General features: G+C 45.7%; 1 long non-coding RNA gene across 1 annotated transcript in view; it reads right to left on the bottom strand.

Moving 5' to 3' along the window:
- LOC109281199 (uncharacterized) overlaps nucleotides 1-15,845 on the bottom strand; it is a 125,422-nt gene extending 109,577 nt beyond the window's left edge. Inside the window, exons 1-2 of the long non-coding RNA XR_009455628.1 lie at nucleotides 15,311-15,845; nucleotides 14,448-14,709 (exon numbers count right to left, since the gene is read on the bottom strand). This is a non-coding gene — a long non-coding RNA (uncharacterized LOC109281199). The remainder of the gene's footprint in view (nucleotides 1-14,447; nucleotides 14,710-15,310) is intronic.
- Between the last annotated feature and the right edge of the window lie 542 nt (nucleotides 15,846-16,387).

The raw sequence follows: 16,387 nt of genomic DNA on the forward strand, positions 1-16,387 counted from the left end.
TCAGGCACGAGGGATTATTGTGCAGCTGGTGGCGGTTCGATTAAGAGACCTCTGGTAGCGGCTTGGTTGTGGGCATCTTGGTTGTTAATGAAAAGGCCTTCCTAGCTCCTGGTAGGGCCAAGGTCTCTGTTCCACGAGAATGTATAGGGTTTCATCCGATTATAGTGCGCTACCAACATTTGTTCGCTGGGCCGGCTCACCAGATCATGTAGCACCTCAGACAATTTCTTGACAACTGTATAGGGGACACTGAGCTTCTTGCAGAGCTTCTGGCACTGACCCCATCTCTGTGTCTGGTTCCGTACCCACACCAGCTCCCCTTCTGTCACACACTCATATTGCATTTTCGGTGCACACAATGCATTACATTACACAATGTATACATTACAATAGAGATGGGACATTGTTAAGAAACAGGAAAAATGCAAACAAGTGGAAAAGGAGGGAACTGAGTGGGTGCTGTCTCTCTGCTCCAACAGCCCCTCTATGGGCCTACCTGCATAAGATTTTACCTGTGTGAACCCTCTCCCCTGCTTCTCCCCTAAATTTAATCTCATGTTAATTTTGTAAGGCGGGGAAGGTGAAAGGCGAGAACCTTGGGCTAGGAATGGCAAAGCTGGCTGGGGAATATGGGCAGAGAGAAAGGACTAGGGGATAGCTGCATAAATGAAAGGAGAGAGGGAAGTCTTGTACCTGTGACACATCCTATCATCTCCCCAGCTGATTTGGATTGCAAGCTCTTCAGAGCAGATGCCGTGTCCAATTCTGTGTACACTTCGCACGATAGGGCCCCAATCCAGATTGCACTTTTAATGTTTCATATTGGAATCATGCTCAAAAAAACAACAACAGTGGTCTTTGAAAGCAACAAGTTCCCTAGTGCAGCTTTCACAGTGTATAGTAAACAGATCTGCATATGTCTCTTTATAAAAGAAATACGTACCTAAGGGAGGGGGAGGGGAAAAAAGTGTGTCTGAACAGATGATCTCTGCAGCCTTACACTCTCCTGCTGCTAGAAGCTTCCCACTCATCTTCTGCTTCTACTTGTTCATATTTCACATGAAACAACTACTCTTAACTGTTAATTTTCTCCTTTGTGGATTAATGTCGTATAATGCATTTGAAACTCCAAACAGCTAATACATTTCCAGTGACTGAGCTCTATCGCACTTCCGGTGACAAGCATGGAACTGCTCTTGAACAAGGGTTATTTTAGGGGTTCCCAGAATCAATCCACAACTTTTGTCTGCAGAGTTATTTTCTTGGTCACATCCTGGATATTGAGGATTGGGACAAACTCTTCAAAGGGAAATCAATGTTCCCTGGAATGCTAAGCAACAACCACTTTAAGAGCTTGAAAAATTGGATAATGAACCTTTCTTATTTATTTAAGACCAAACTTGGCAAATATGGAATATCCAACAGGAGTTAGACAGCCATGATCTCAGCATCTGGCTGTGTACAGACATCTCAAATATGTAGGTGTCATGTGGATCCAGGAGATATTGCCAAAATGTTTAATGAATAAATTTAGATTCCTTCATTTTAAGTTTTAGGATTTTCCTCCCTCTTCCTTTTCCTGTCACATTCCTAAATTAAAGATTTATGATGTTATAATTAATAAAACTTATCCTAAGACTCTCAAGTCACTAACTCCTAGGGCCAGGTACAGACATTACACTTTTAACAGCGTAAGTGATCAGAAACTGGCCTGTACCCATAACAGAACAGAAGTTTGGCACAGAAAACCAGTGTATACCTATAGAGAACAGAAACTCAGCATGCACAGACTGGTTTAAATACTGCGGAACCCAGTCTAAGATTCTTGCCCCTTCCCCCCCACACTAATAGGTGAATGTGTGTTTTGTTCTCTAGTGATCTAAAGTACACTGTTTACAGAAAACTATAACTTAGATCAACTCAGACTTTTTGAATGTCTGCACCTAGCCCTAGAGTCCTTCTTCAGCAGTGAAAAAAGGAAAAACAAATATTTAAAAAATCTTTTTTAAATGGCAAGAGCATATTACACAGCATCTGCTTTTAAAAGCTGAGGAAGTTCTTCCTACTCCTTGATCCTGCCCATTTATCTTGTAGCATCACAGTGAGAAGACAAGAGCATTTGTTCATTCTAAAACTAATAGCGACACACACATTCTGGTAGTACTTCTGGAATGAATGGAAACTGTTGAAAGCTGCATGGAAACAGCTGCATCCATGAAGCCATTTACTGTATACGACAAAATGCACAGGTCCTACAAAATCTAAGAAAAATGCTACTTACACTTAAGTGCCATCAACTGGCACCTTATTAACTATTTACATGTATGTAGAACACTCCTATAACATAAACTCAAAGGCCAAATGCTTGTCAGAACATAATTTGGGAATATCTATAGTATGTCCAGCAACTCTCTGGAAAGACACAGTGCCTAGAAAACAAGGAAGAATCAAGTTCTTTCTGCAGGGTAAGAGATTAAGAACTTTATTTAATTTGTCCTTTTTTCAGCTGTCTGGTGATGTGATGACAGATTACTGCTGTGGCTCTCCTACGTAACAGGGGCATCAGATACATGACTTAGCAGTTCTTACCAGTTCATTCATTTAAAGTCTATAGAGCCTCTAATTGCTTAGTACTTCACATTGCACCCCAAAGGTGTTTAGGGATATAAAATCATATAGTCAGAGACATTTCTCCCTGTTCACTAAACCAGATGACAGCCCTCAGTGTTGACTCTAACCCCAAAGAAGAAGGTTTCTTATGGGAAGGCAGAACTGTGAAAGTCTGTCTGCAACAATAATTTTGACTCCCCTGGAAGTAGTTTATATTGATATCCTTGCGGAAGACTGCAGCTTTACAGGTCACAAGGCAATGGCGGGTGAAGAGGAGGAGGACTAGGCACTACTTAACTTCCTGGGCAGCTTAACAAGGAATGGGCTGAGTCTTAGCTTGTTTTTCCCCCTGCTACTTCCCTTGCCTCAGTGATCTATAGGGCTGTGCGAAGCTTTGGGTGGTGATTTGATTCAGAGGAGATTCGGCCCGATTCAGTGGCCGAATCTCCAAATCGAATCAGGGGACCAATTAAAAGGTCTGAATCGGGTCGTTTCTCTTCAAAAAAGATTCGGACAGCTTCAATGATTCGGGCAGTCCCTGGGCGTGCAGAAAAAAAATACATCTAGAAAATATGAACTGCCTCCATTCATCTCAATGGGCTAAATCCAAAATCTGAAAATGATTAAATGGTCACGTTATTAACTATTTCACTCTGTATCCTTTTTATCAGATGTTTAGTTAATGCTTAGCCCATCAAACCCAGATATCTTCCCTTCTCCTCCTCACTGTAAAAAAACAAAATGCTCCCCTTCCCCTTCCCACCCCCAGCCAACCAAATCACTAACATTTCCAGCACTGTTTCTGGTTTATATAACACAGCTTTGCTTAGTCAGTACCAAAATCTAAACTTACGGAGACACAGGAAAAACAAAAAGTAATTTTCCTATCCAAATAACCAGTTCTCTATAATACTGTTCATATTTTTATTTTTATTTTTAATTTATTAATACTTCTCCATTTTTTAAATTTAAATTGAGTTGCTTCCATATGGCCAGTCTGCCACAGACTCCAAACCAGCTGGCCACAGAATGCTTATCTCTTTGACTGCAATATATGCTGCCTTTACTATTAAAGGTTTCAGGGAAACTGTCTCCCTCCCAACAGAGTCCATTTCAACCAGCTCCTGCAATGAGGTCAGAAACTCTATGACTTTACACCATGTCGTCATGCCTTTGAGCACATCATCCATGAGACACGCTGTAGGATCATGAAGGAGATAAAAATCTAAATGAAACAGTAGTCATTTAAATGCAACCTTATTTTATAATGAAAAAAACAGGAAGGGGAAATTAACATAGAAACAGTCCTGGAGCTTTTGAAAGGTTTCACCGTAGTGGTAACTACTATACAACAGACAGAAGCTCAACTAGAGTTGAGACTATTTTGCTGGATATCTGTGTTTTTCCATGTCTTTACTCTTCTGTGCGCCATGATCTAAAAACTCCTACTCCCCCACTTAATCCCTTTCTGCTATTTTTGAGTATTTCATAGATTTCATACACATTAGGGCTGGAAGGGACCTTGGAAGATCATCAAGTCCAGCCCCCCGCCCAAAGGGCAGGAAGTCAGCTGGGGTCATAGGATCCCAGCAAGATAAGCATCCAGTTTCATCTTGAAGGTGTTCAATGAAGGTGCTTGAACCACCTCCGGTGGCAGGCTGTTCCAGACCTTGGGGGCTCGGACAGTAAAGAAATTCTTCCTTATGTCCAGCCTGAAACGATCTTGTAGTAGTTTGTGACCATTCGACCTCGTCATCCCTTGGGGCGCTCTGGTGAACAAACGTTCCCCCAGATACTGGTGGTCACCCCTGATAAACTTGTAGGTGGCCATCAGATCACCCCTGAGCCTGCGTTTTTCCAGGCTAAAGAGCCCCAGGGCTCTCAGCCTGTCATCGTAGGGTCTGCTTCCCTGACCTCTGATCATGCGCGTGGCTCTTCTCTGGACTCTCTCAAGCTTCTCCACATCCTTTTTGAATTGTGGAGCCCAAAACTGGACGCAGTACTCCAGCTGCGGCCTCACTAAGGCCGAGTACAGGGGGAGAATGACGTCCCGGGATTTGCTTGAGAAGCATCTATGGATGCAAGCCAGCGTTTTGGTCGCTTTACTAGCCACAGCATCGCATTGCAGGCTCATGTTCATCTTGTGGTCAATGATGACCCCCAAGTCTCTTTCTTCCATAGTGCTAGCCAACATAGCACTGCCGAGCCTATAAAGATGCTGCAAGTTTTTTTTCCCAAGGTGGAGAACCTTGCATTTATCGGCGTTGAACACCATCAGATTCTCATCCGCCCACTTGCTGAGCCTGTCCAGGTCAGCCTGGATCACCCGCCTGTCTTCTGGTGTGGATGCTTTGCCCCAAAGTTTGGTGTCATCTGCGAACTTGGCCAGTCCACTTCTGACTCCAGTGTCCACATCATTAATGAAGATGTTGAACGGTATGGGTCCAAGGACAGAGCCCTGGGGGACCCCACTGGTCACCGGACACCACGATGAGTGACTTCCATCAATTACTACCCTCTGGGTCCGACCCCGGAGCCAGTTTTCCAGCCAGTGGATCGTGGGGGACCCAAGGCGACAATTGGCCAGTTTCTCCAAGAGGCGATCATGGGACACCAGATCGAAGGCTTTTTTGAAGTCAAGATATATGACATCAATCTCATCTCCCTTGTCCAGGTGATAGGTCACCTGGTCGTAGAAGGAAATGAGATTGGTCAAGCAAGACCTACCCGCAACAAACCCGTGCTGGCTATCCCTTAAGATGTTGGCGTCGGCCAGTCCATTAAGGATGGCCTCTTTAATAAACTTTTCTAAGATCTTCCCCGGGATAGAAGTCAGGCTGATGGGCCTATAGTTAGCTGGATCCACTTTCCTCCCTTTCTTGATGATAGGCACCACATTGGCCTTCTTCCAGTCTTCGGGCACTACACCAGAGGCCAAGAGTTTTCAAAGATCCGCACTAGAGGCTTGGCTATGATGCTCGCCAGCTCCTTGAGTACCCTGGGGTGAAGATTGTCAGGGCCGGCTGACTTGAAGGTATCCAGCTTCTCAAGATGTTCCTTCACGAAGTCTGCATTAATAGAGGGCAGGGGATCACCCTCACCCGGACTTCCCGGCCCTGTAGCGGGCATGGGCGTCCCATGGGGCTGATGAAAGACCGACGCAAAGTACCTATTTAATAGGTTGGCTTTTTCCTGGGCGTCAGTTGTCAGTTGCCCCATCTGGTTCAGCAGGGGTCCAATGTTGCCCCTGCTTTTCCTCCGGCTCCCCACATATCTGAAAAAGGACTTTTTATTGTCCTTGATGCTCAAAGCTAGTTGGAGTTCAGTTGCAGCCTTGGCTTTCCTGGTCAGCTCCCTACAGGACCCGACCAGTGCAGAATAATCCTCCTTGGAGGTGACTCCCATCCTCCATCCTTTGTAGGCCTTTCTTTTTAGCCTCAGGAGGTCTGCTAGGTCCCAGGAGAGCCAGGGGGGCTGCTGTGCCCTCTTGCTGCCTTTCCTCCGAGATGGAATAGACTTAGTTTGTGCATTGAGGATCGCTCCCTTGAGGAGCAACCACTCTTCTTGAATTCCCCTCTCCTTGTGGTCACAGTCCCTTAGGGCCTCACTGACAAGCCTCCTGAGCTTGTCAAAGTCGGCTTTCCTGAAGTCAAGGACTTGCATGTTGCTGACTGACTTGCCAGCTTTTCGGCGGATGGTGAAGGTGATCAGCTCGTGGTCGCTGTCACCCAGCTTCCCATTGATCACTAGGTCGCCGACTAGGTCATCCCCCGTAGCCAGTACCAGGTCGAGCAGTGCTTTGCCTCTCGTTGGCCCATAGACTTCTTGAGTCAGGTAGAGGTCATCCACGCACGAGAGGAAGCTCTGCGACCGCTCAGATTTTGCTGAGCGATCCTCCCACGAGATGTCCGGGTAATTGAAGTCACCCATGACAACCATGGTCCTGAAGCAAGCTGCCTCAGCCAGTTCCCGGGCAAACTCCTGGTCAAGCTCAGGACTTTGGGAGGGAGGTCTGTAATAGTCTCCCACCATTGTGTCCCCTGTGCTGTGTTCCCCATGGATTTTAACCCAGAGGGTCTCCAGCTGTCCACCCTGGTCGCCAATATCGGCTTGCAGGGACGCATAGCTTTCCTTAACATAGAGAGCTACACCCCCGCCCCTTTTCTCTACACAATCCCTCCTGTACAGGGTATAGCCATCTATACCCATGGTCCAGTCATGGGTGGAGTCCCACCAGGTCTCCGTGATCCCTATGACATCGTAACTGTTTGCACTGAGCAGGAGAATGAGTTCCTCCTGCTTATTCCCCAGGCTCCTGGCATTAGTGTACAGGCAGGCAAGTGCCCCCTGGGGGGCTCCTTCCTTGCCCACAGATTTTACCAGGGCTGGGGCTGGGGTGGGCTCCCTTGAGTGCCGTGATCCGCTGGCTTTGCAAGGATTGTTCAGCGGGCCAGCAGTGGCGGTAGTCCCCCCGTCCCCCAACGGGCTTAGTTTAAAGCCCGGTGGAGCAGGTCAGCCAGTCTGGCTGAGAAGAGCCTCCTCCCTAGGGGAGAGAGGTGGAGACCATCTCTTCCCAGCAGCTCGCTGCCTCTCTCGCCAAAGAGCGGGCTGTGGTCATGTGGTCATTTTAGGGTCAGTAACAGATTTCTGGGTGTATGATGGAAAGCAGGAGGGCAGGTTTGCAATAGCATTATTAAAGCAAATAGAGCTACTTAGACTGACTAGCTCAGAACCTGGCTCATGGCTGCCAACTTTGAGGCCAGTCCTCATTCAAATGGCAGTTGCTAACAATGGTTCAACAGATGAGAGAAACTCTAGCCAGCTAAAAGTTGAATGAAGATCTTAGGCTCACTGTCATATGGAAATTGGGCTACAGCAGAGGTTGGCAGCCAGGGATACACGTACCCCCGGGGGTACTTGAGAAGGCCATAGGGGGCATGCACAGGTGGGCAGGGACGGAGCGCAGTCACACACCATCCCATAATGTCCGCCCACCTGGCCAAACGCGGAGGGCAGGGAAGATCGCATGTGGCGGCTGCTGCCACTCCATGTTTGGCCATGTGCTAGCCCCACCCCCTGCTCCGCATCCGGCCGCCAGGGGTACACTGGTATAAAAAAGTTGAAAATCCCTGGGCTACAGCAAAAGAACACTAAAAACTTCACAACAAATGTTCCACTTACTCCAAAATAAAATCCTAAATGGGACCTTATTAGACTCCAAAGGGTGATGTTCTCACAAGTGCCTAGTAGTTACCTAGCCAAAAGCAACAGTGACTTGTGATTAGGAGACTGGGTCCTAAATCACTAAGACATTTTCATAACAATCCCCCTAACAACTCTATCCATGACATTCCTCTGGTTTCCAAGTACTTTGCAATCAATACATTTTCCTTGCAACATGCACACAGTTCAGAAAGTCATCCCCATTTTTACTGACAGAGAAAATAAGCAAATTACCCAAGGTGATGTTCTCCAGACAAACTGAAAAGTTACTATATGTCAAGTATTTAACGTGTTCAGTGCTTCCAAGGTTCTATCACGAAATGATTTCTCCTTAGTATGTATACAGTAACATTTGCAAATCCTAAATCTCTCTCAGTACCTCAAAACCAAGCTGTCTACATAAGTTTGGTTTGCATAAAGTTACCCAGTAAAAGGATATTTAAGGGGAAAAAATGGAGGTCACCAGTACAGTTGTAAAGGACATGACTCACACTACAAACCTAATTCAGCAAGGTACATTATTAGCACATGCCAGGCTGGAGCACATCAACAGAGCTACTTGTATCCTTTTTTTATTTTTTTTATTTTTGGGGGGGGGAGGGGGTCACATCCTAAAGTACCCTGATGAAATGAATGGGACACAGAAAATTTCCTCAGCAAGTAACTATGGAGAAATAACGTTCTCCCATTAGCTTCTCCAACACCTTATTTCAAAGCACATATCTCTTGCCTACCAAGATACATCCATCACCTCTCTTCCAAAGCATCTAGTCCTCTACTTTTTTTTTATCTCTTCTCCTTTCTTCCTTATTTTCACACACACACTTAAGGAATCTATCAAATTCAGCCCTAGTGAATAAGGACCTATATTCACTGAAATCAGTAAAGTTGCCCTCCCTTTCACCAGGTTAAATGTGGTCCACAGAGCCACGAGCTGGCACGGACACACAATTCATCCACTAAATCAGTTACATTTCTGCTTTACTCATATGAGGGTGTTTCAGAAAGTAATGACAAAATGGCTGTCTATGGTGCATGTTGGTGACAAAGTAGGAAACTACACAGCAGCAGGGAACACTGATGACAGCATTGCTGAATGTACCCATTGTTTATGACTATGTACAGAGATGACACGGTCCAGTAAATGATCATTGCACATGAAATGGGTTTATTTCAAAATTGCAGTTAGTTTTCTGAGAAACATGATATACTTCTACTTCCAAAATGTTCAAAAGTCACAACCTTGCCTGCTTGAGGAGGTTTCAACACAACATAAGACTCCACTAAAAACTGTCACTAGTCCACTGAGCCACCCTACTTTCAAAAGTATTGTCTGCTTTCTGTCATGCTCCCTAGGTAATTTTTGTCATGCTGCTTTTCTCTTTATTTGGTAGTCACATGCACTGACTTTTATAGCCAAAACCAGAATAGGCCAATCTTTTTCCATTGTTTATATTGTTTTATTATAATAGCCTAACTGTGCCCAAAACTTTATAACCACTCCACCTCCCCACCCCCCATAAAAGAAAAGCCACACATGTAAGTCCTGCCCCAAAATGCATGAACTCAGGGCATTTATACATGTGCTCCAGGAGTGGGGGGTGTGGAAGTGGTCTTTAATTAGAGCTGCTCCAAGACCTGCACCATCATGTGTATCAGCATCACCATGCTGAAAAATGGCAGTGACTACGTAACTCATTGAGCGAGCTTTAGTTAAAACGCCCCGCCACCATTTTCTGTGCAGGGATGCTGATACATGTGATGCTGGATCTGCTGGAGTGCAATAATTACCATGCTCCAGCAGACTGGATTAATTGAGTCTACACTGATGCACTGTAATTACAGCGCATTGGAGCAGCCTCACTGAACGTGTATAGGTGCCCACAGGTTATAAACACAGATCACACAACAGAGCAACCACTGACCTTATAAGCTGCATGGATCATGGATCAGACCTCTAAGGAAAAGGAGAGGTCTAGGCCTACAATCATCAAAGAGGCAATACGAAACTTAAGAAATGGAGTCATAAGTAGAAGGAGAAAAAAAGATGGAACAGAAAGAAAGCAGCTTGGGCAAAGCCCAGAGGGCAGAAAAGAATGAGCTCAAAGATAGGAACACTTTGTGTTGGGGAAAGAGCCTGAATTTTGACAGACAGCAAGAAGGAGTCAAGTTACTCCCCTCTTTATACTAATACTACAGAATTATGAATGTCAGCAGGAACATGCACACATGTAAGGAATCCAGATGTTCATTTATACAGAGACAACGTATGCAGTGAACTGTGTTGGAAAGCAACTGCTTCTACAAAAGTGAAGTATACACAAAAAATGCAATCCAAACATTGGATAACATGCTGGTCTTGGCCACACCAAAGTAAACCTCAAACAGACCATTAGAATTAGGGCTTCAGTATTTTGAAATGCCTACTCTAAAACTGCAAAAAAAAAATATTTAAAATAACTAAGATTTATTCAAATCATTGACATTTTAAACCAATCAAAATCGAAGGCAGAAGGATGATTTTTAAAGATGTTTAAGATCTCATACACTTAGACTCTTTTTAAGCAGATAACAATTGGATTTTAACTGTCACTTCTCATTTGAAGCATCTTTGTGCAAGAGTGACCCTCAAGAATATTTGGTTACTATTAACCAAGACCCCCACAATCCTGCAGTCATTTTCACACACGACTAACTTTATGCACCTGACTGCTCCTATTGAACTCTATGGAACTAGTCATGTATGTAAAAGTTACTCATGTGTATGAGTGTTTGCAGGATCGGGGATCAACTTTGACTGTGGAACAGTTTTGAACTTGTCTTCCTTTGGGAGCGCAGGTCTGCAGAGGGCTGAGAACCCTCAGCTGCCATAGGCATGCATGGTAGCGCGCATGAGGGCACTCTGTAGAACTTCGCCCTACAGCATCTTTATTTGCTTTTATACACAGTCCAAACTGAGAAAGAAATTTTCTCATTTTACGTGCACACAAAATAATGTTAACTGTGCCTCAAGCAGGATTCAAAGAACCATTTTGCCTTTCAACCCTTACCCCAACAAATCTCCCCATGGAAGAAGATAACTGAAATATTATTACACTAAAGCAGTAATGATTGGATAATGGTAAAAGTAACCAAGAGCTGTGAAGAGAATGATTGAACAAAGTAGAGGTTGTCATGTTGTGTTACATTTTTTTTCAATCATATCCAAATTTTGTGAACACAAAATCTACTGAACTTGCTTTTTTGACTAAGTCTTTCCTCTTTGCATGTTCTTCCCAGCTTTCTAAGAATCATAGAAAACAAAGAGAAGTCTTCTGGACTCTTGTCTCTGGGCTTGTGTAAGACAGTCAGCAGCATAAAGCTTTCAGTTGGTGGCCCAAGACCACCTTTGTCACGTAAATGACAATAAAAACAAAGATACAGCCAAAGCATTACTAGAAACAAGGCTTGTAGACACATGCTGAACCACCTAGTGCATGTATCACAAGATATCCAGAAGCTCAATTCAAAACACCAATCCTGATGAGACTCCATTGACTTCACTGGAGATACCTCCCTCTCTAGACTGGTGAAAGCAAAAACCACATCAGATCTACTACGTCTCCACACTTCAATACTAAGAGCCATGTTTCATTATTAAGAGTCCACATTGAAGACCATGCAAGTTGAGCATGTTCAACACATTGCAGAATCAGACTATGCTATAAGTTAACAGAGTTAGAAACAGATCTAGGACAATCTTAACAGAATGTTTCATGGAAGACTGAAGAACAAGTTCACCCCAGAGACACCTGTGCTGTGTCCACCAGTCTCTTCCAATATTTACTGAGTGCAGGAGAGAGCCGAACAAAACTCTGTAATCATGAATTTCCCTTCGGTAAAGAAACAACTCATCTGGAGAATTAGGCCGTACTCACTACATGCTTTAAAAAATATCATCAGCTCTCAAAGGAAGGAGTAATTTATGGTAAAAATCCTCCTATTTATCACATAATGCACAGAATTCAGGTAGAAGATCTAGACCCAGGGGCTCTAACATCCATGTTTCTGCCACTGAAATAAGTCACTTCCCTAGTTAAGGACATCAGAGTCTGTGCATCTGTGTTCTGCAGGAATACTGGATTTGGCAGTGTCCAGAAATCAGATGGGGGAGGGGCTGGGGGGGAGGAAGGGGGGCTGTTTCATTCAAAGGTCCTAGTTTACCAATGCAAACCCAACACTAATATACATTTCAAACCAAAAACCCATGACTTACACAGCTTCTCGGTACTTCTGAACAAATATTATACCCTCATTCCAACCTCATAAGTATGCTTTCTCTTCAGAGGTGGTAAACGTACTACAACCACACACAGCATGTAAATCATTTCAGGTGAATCCACAAAATAACTGTACATCTGATATATCAAGAAAGCATCAATATCCACCATTTCACATAAAATATATGCTCACTACAATATTGTGGTACATTGCACACTCTTAATGGTTTCTACAGTTACGTAGTCACACAGACAATATAATTAGCAACCACCAGCATTCTTTTCTGTAAAATACAATGGAGCAAATAAAATAAAAACAGTAGAGGTTCATAAAAATACACTTGGTCTCAAAAAGTACAAATCAGATATTAAATTAATCCCAAAAATTACAAGGTCAGAGACTATATAAACCTGGATTATATAAACACAACATAGGTTCATATCCAGTTTGATTTGCAAATATCTTGTATATCCTCCTGCCGAGAAAACTTACACTTTATTTGCTCTCTTAATATAAACATACTAGTGCAGTGCTAAATATTTTCTCTTATTTTATTTCTTATCTGGTATACATCCAAAATAAGAAAAATATCTGGTTAAAATTAAATTTTCTGTTCCTTGTTACATAACCAAAGGTCTTATAGGAAATACTATTGTGGAGTTAAAAAAAATTACCATACACACCACTGCATTACAATAATGTTCACTGTGCTTCCATACATCCGACTAGTAATCCAATTAAATTAAAATGATGTGTAACCTATAGCCAACTTTCAGGTCAATGCTGAATATCTCTTCTCTGTTTCACCTCATCTACGGCTGATGAAATGGTAAGATCTTCTGGTTAAGAATAGCAATCCCTGTTTCTTCCCCACAGATTGCAAAAATAATATATGCTGTCATGCAAATAAAGTCATTCACAGTGTTAAAAATGTTCCTCACATGACTGGATTTGTTTTAATAGACAAATGATTTAGGAAATGATAGACATAGCTTCTACTTCATTGTGGGAGAGTAAAGCAATCTAAAATAACAATCACATAAACCCTAAAACAGTCTCTTTTGAGATAAATGGTGCATCCCTAGGACCTCTGCTTTCTAACGATGCCCAAAGACCACATCAGGTAAGGGATTTGAGACATTTCACTGCAAAAAAAAAAAAAAGAAATGAAGAAAACCCCCCAAACCTCCCAACAACCCAATGCAACAAACAACCACTACGGAGATAAAATGTCTTGATTTGGGGTGACTTCTGTGACATTACGATCCTGATCATTCTTAACAAAAAAGGACCATTGACTCCATATTGGAGAACACATTCATTCTATCCCTATTTGCTCTATGTTCAGGTTTGCACCTGCCAAGACAAAAGCACCATATTCCTGAATGCTAGCCTGGTTAAGGAATAAATAGACGCAGACCTCTGACTCCACCATGCACACCGTTAGGTCCCACCTGAGTCTCCATAGCCATTATCAACAGCTTTAAACACTGTTTTGAATCTGACTAGTATTTTTCTTTCCTCTCCTCTGCATTCTAACCACAACCCCAGAAATACCGTAGCTTGGCTTGGTTCTTCTGGGCCCTATGAGTCTAAGCAAGCACAAAAGAAGGGAACCACTGGAACCAAAAAGAAATGGGCTGCAGAACTCCCTAATACTCATGTGCATAGCTGATTTTACACCAGCTCAGCTTCTATGTTGATATTATCTTGTCAGAAAGTACAGAGCAGCTTTCACCACAAATACTTAGAGCTCCAAAATTACAGCAAAGCACCAAAGCTGTAGAAAAACCAACTTTAGCTGGATGCAAAGTGCGCTGCAAGTGCAGCATTCGGAAGCCTCAACATGACGCAACTAAAATCATATAAGGGATGGGGGCTTAGGGAAGAAAACTGGACACCCGCATACCCAAGACACACACACAGCCACAACCAGATGTATCACTCGCTGTCCAGGCGAGGAGCCACCCTGGAAACCGAGATTTGGACAGGCTGCAAATGGATGAGGCAATGTGAATACACCAGGATAACTGACACATTACCAAGTAGGGAAGGGAACCTGGCTTGAGCAGAAAACCTGCATTTCCCCCTCTCTTGCAATGGATCAATTGCCTCTTCTCCTTGCTCCCCACCCCCAACTTAACCCCTTCACTCTCCAAAGTTCAGAGATGCCGCAGTCCACACAGACCTGCTTTGCAGTGCTCTGATTAGAAACAATCTGGCCTAAATTTTAAAGTCACCTCCGTGGCTCTTTCCACTCAGGGTTGCTGAGCCTGCCTGATGCATTCCTGTGCTAGGATCCCCCCCCCCCAATTCCCACCACCCTTCAAATCACCTGCAGGCCTGCTCCCTACCTTGCTCCTCGCTGGCCCCAAAGGGGGCTCTGGCTTCCTCCTGGGGGATCCCGGATCTTCCACCCTCCAGGGTTTTGCGTTTCTTCGACATCTGGCCGGTGTTTCGGAGTTGAGTTTCTCCCCTCTCTCTCTCCGGGGAGATGAGTGTATGTGGAGGGGGAGAGAGAAAGAGAGAGAGAGAGAGAAACACACACACAGGGGGAGAGAGAGAGAGATGGAAAGAGATCGCTGCTTCAAGAGAGGGGAAGAGACTTTGGAGTGGCTGGAGAGCAAGGAGGAGGCAGGGACTAAGTGGAGAAATCCTACAAATCACAAGCCCATCCATGCAGCCCCACATCTAAGGGGGTGGAGGGGCCAGGCTTCCCCCCCCCCCACCTTTGCTCCTCCAGCCAGGGCAGGAGAGGGGAGCTGAGGGCACCTCTGCTGCTTCTGCAAGCTGTGGGGGCTATTTTTTTTGAGGGGGCGGAGGCCTGGATAGAGACCTTTGGGTGCCCACTATGTTCCCAATTGGGGGGAGGGGGGAGGGGAGACTGGAGGCTCTTCCAGAGCAGAGCAGGGACCCTGAACTCCAGGAGGAGGGCAAGAGATTGGGGCCAGGCAGGGCCCCTGAACTTCTGGGGGAGGGCAGGAGATGGGGCCAGGCACTGACCCTGAACTCCTGGGGTGGGGCTGGCCAGGCACCTGCGGGATGAGTCTGGCTGCCAACACCCCTGGCACCTCGCAAAGGTGCAAGTGGGGGGCCCCCAATCTGTCTCTCCCTGCCACCCTCGCAGCCCTGCAGGTGCCCGGTGCCACCCCCTTCACCCCCGAAGCCTTCCTGCTCCCTGGGCCGGGCTCACATCGCAGGGGGGAGAGCAACTTACCCTCCAGGCTTGGCACCAGGTGGCCTCGCAGGACAAGTGGCCCGAGGAGAGGGGCAGAGGGCAGCGTCCCCGCAGCAGGGCATCTTCCCGGTGGAACAAGACCTCTTGTGGCCGGAGCGGCGGGCGGCTGGTGCCCGGGCCCGGGACTGCAGCACCCCGGCGGGGAGCGCCTCTGCCGTGGGTCGGAGGCTGCAGCAAGGAAGCGGCAGGTTGGCGGGAGCTATTTCTGGCGCTCTCCCCCTCCCGGGAGCGGGCTGCAAGCGGAGCGCGCGCGGCACCTGGGCCGGGGCACGGCGGGGGCCGCTCATCCCGCCCGCTCGGCCTCCCTCGGCCGGGATGCACCGGCTCGCCGGCTCCGAGGAAGCTGCCTGCCGGCTGCCGGGAAGTTCAGGACTTGGGGTTTGGGTTTGGTTTGTTGGGTTTTTTTTGTTGTTGTTGTTCTTGGTTTTTTTTTTTTTCTTCCCTTAAGCTACCGGGGCTGATGCTTGGACACATCTCACGTCCAACAGGAGGCAATGACGTCTGTAGCTTCATTGCTATAACAGCGCCGAGCCTGCAATTGCCATTCATTGAAATGATAAGGGGCGCTCAGACGTAAGCAGTCTGGACCTTTTAGCAAGAGACTCGGGCGAAGATGATTTTTTTTCCCCCTCGCTCGCTCGCTCTTTGGCTCTCGCCAAACAAATAAATAGAAGAAGGCGAAAAGCAGGCAGGGAAGGAGAGGAAAGGGGGATCGCCAGAGGGAGGAAAGAGGGATCTCAGGGGGAGGAGAAGGGGATCTCGAGAGAGAGGAGAGGAAATGGGGCATCTCAAAGGGAGGAGAGGAACAGGGGATCTCAGGGAGAGAAGAGGAAAGGAAGGATCTCAGCAGAGACTTCTTCGGTCTCATCTTCCAGCTCCAGAAACATTTTTTTTTTGCAAGTGACAAGACTTTGGGAGACCTCGTGTCTGAGAACCATCATCATCATCATCACAGCCGTGTCTCTTCCCCAGCAGGGGCGGGGGCAAGGGACCCCCTCCCTCTTCCCTAGGCATGTCAGATAGGAGCACAGCAGCCCAGCAAACGAGGGCTGGAAG

Source organism: Alligator mississippiensis, chromosome 1 (assembly GCF_030867095.1).
Source record: "Alligator mississippiensis isolate rAllMis1 chromosome 1, rAllMis1, whole genome shotgun sequence".
Lineage (NCBI taxonomy): Eukaryota > Metazoa > Chordata > Crocodylia > Alligatoridae > Alligator > Alligator mississippiensis.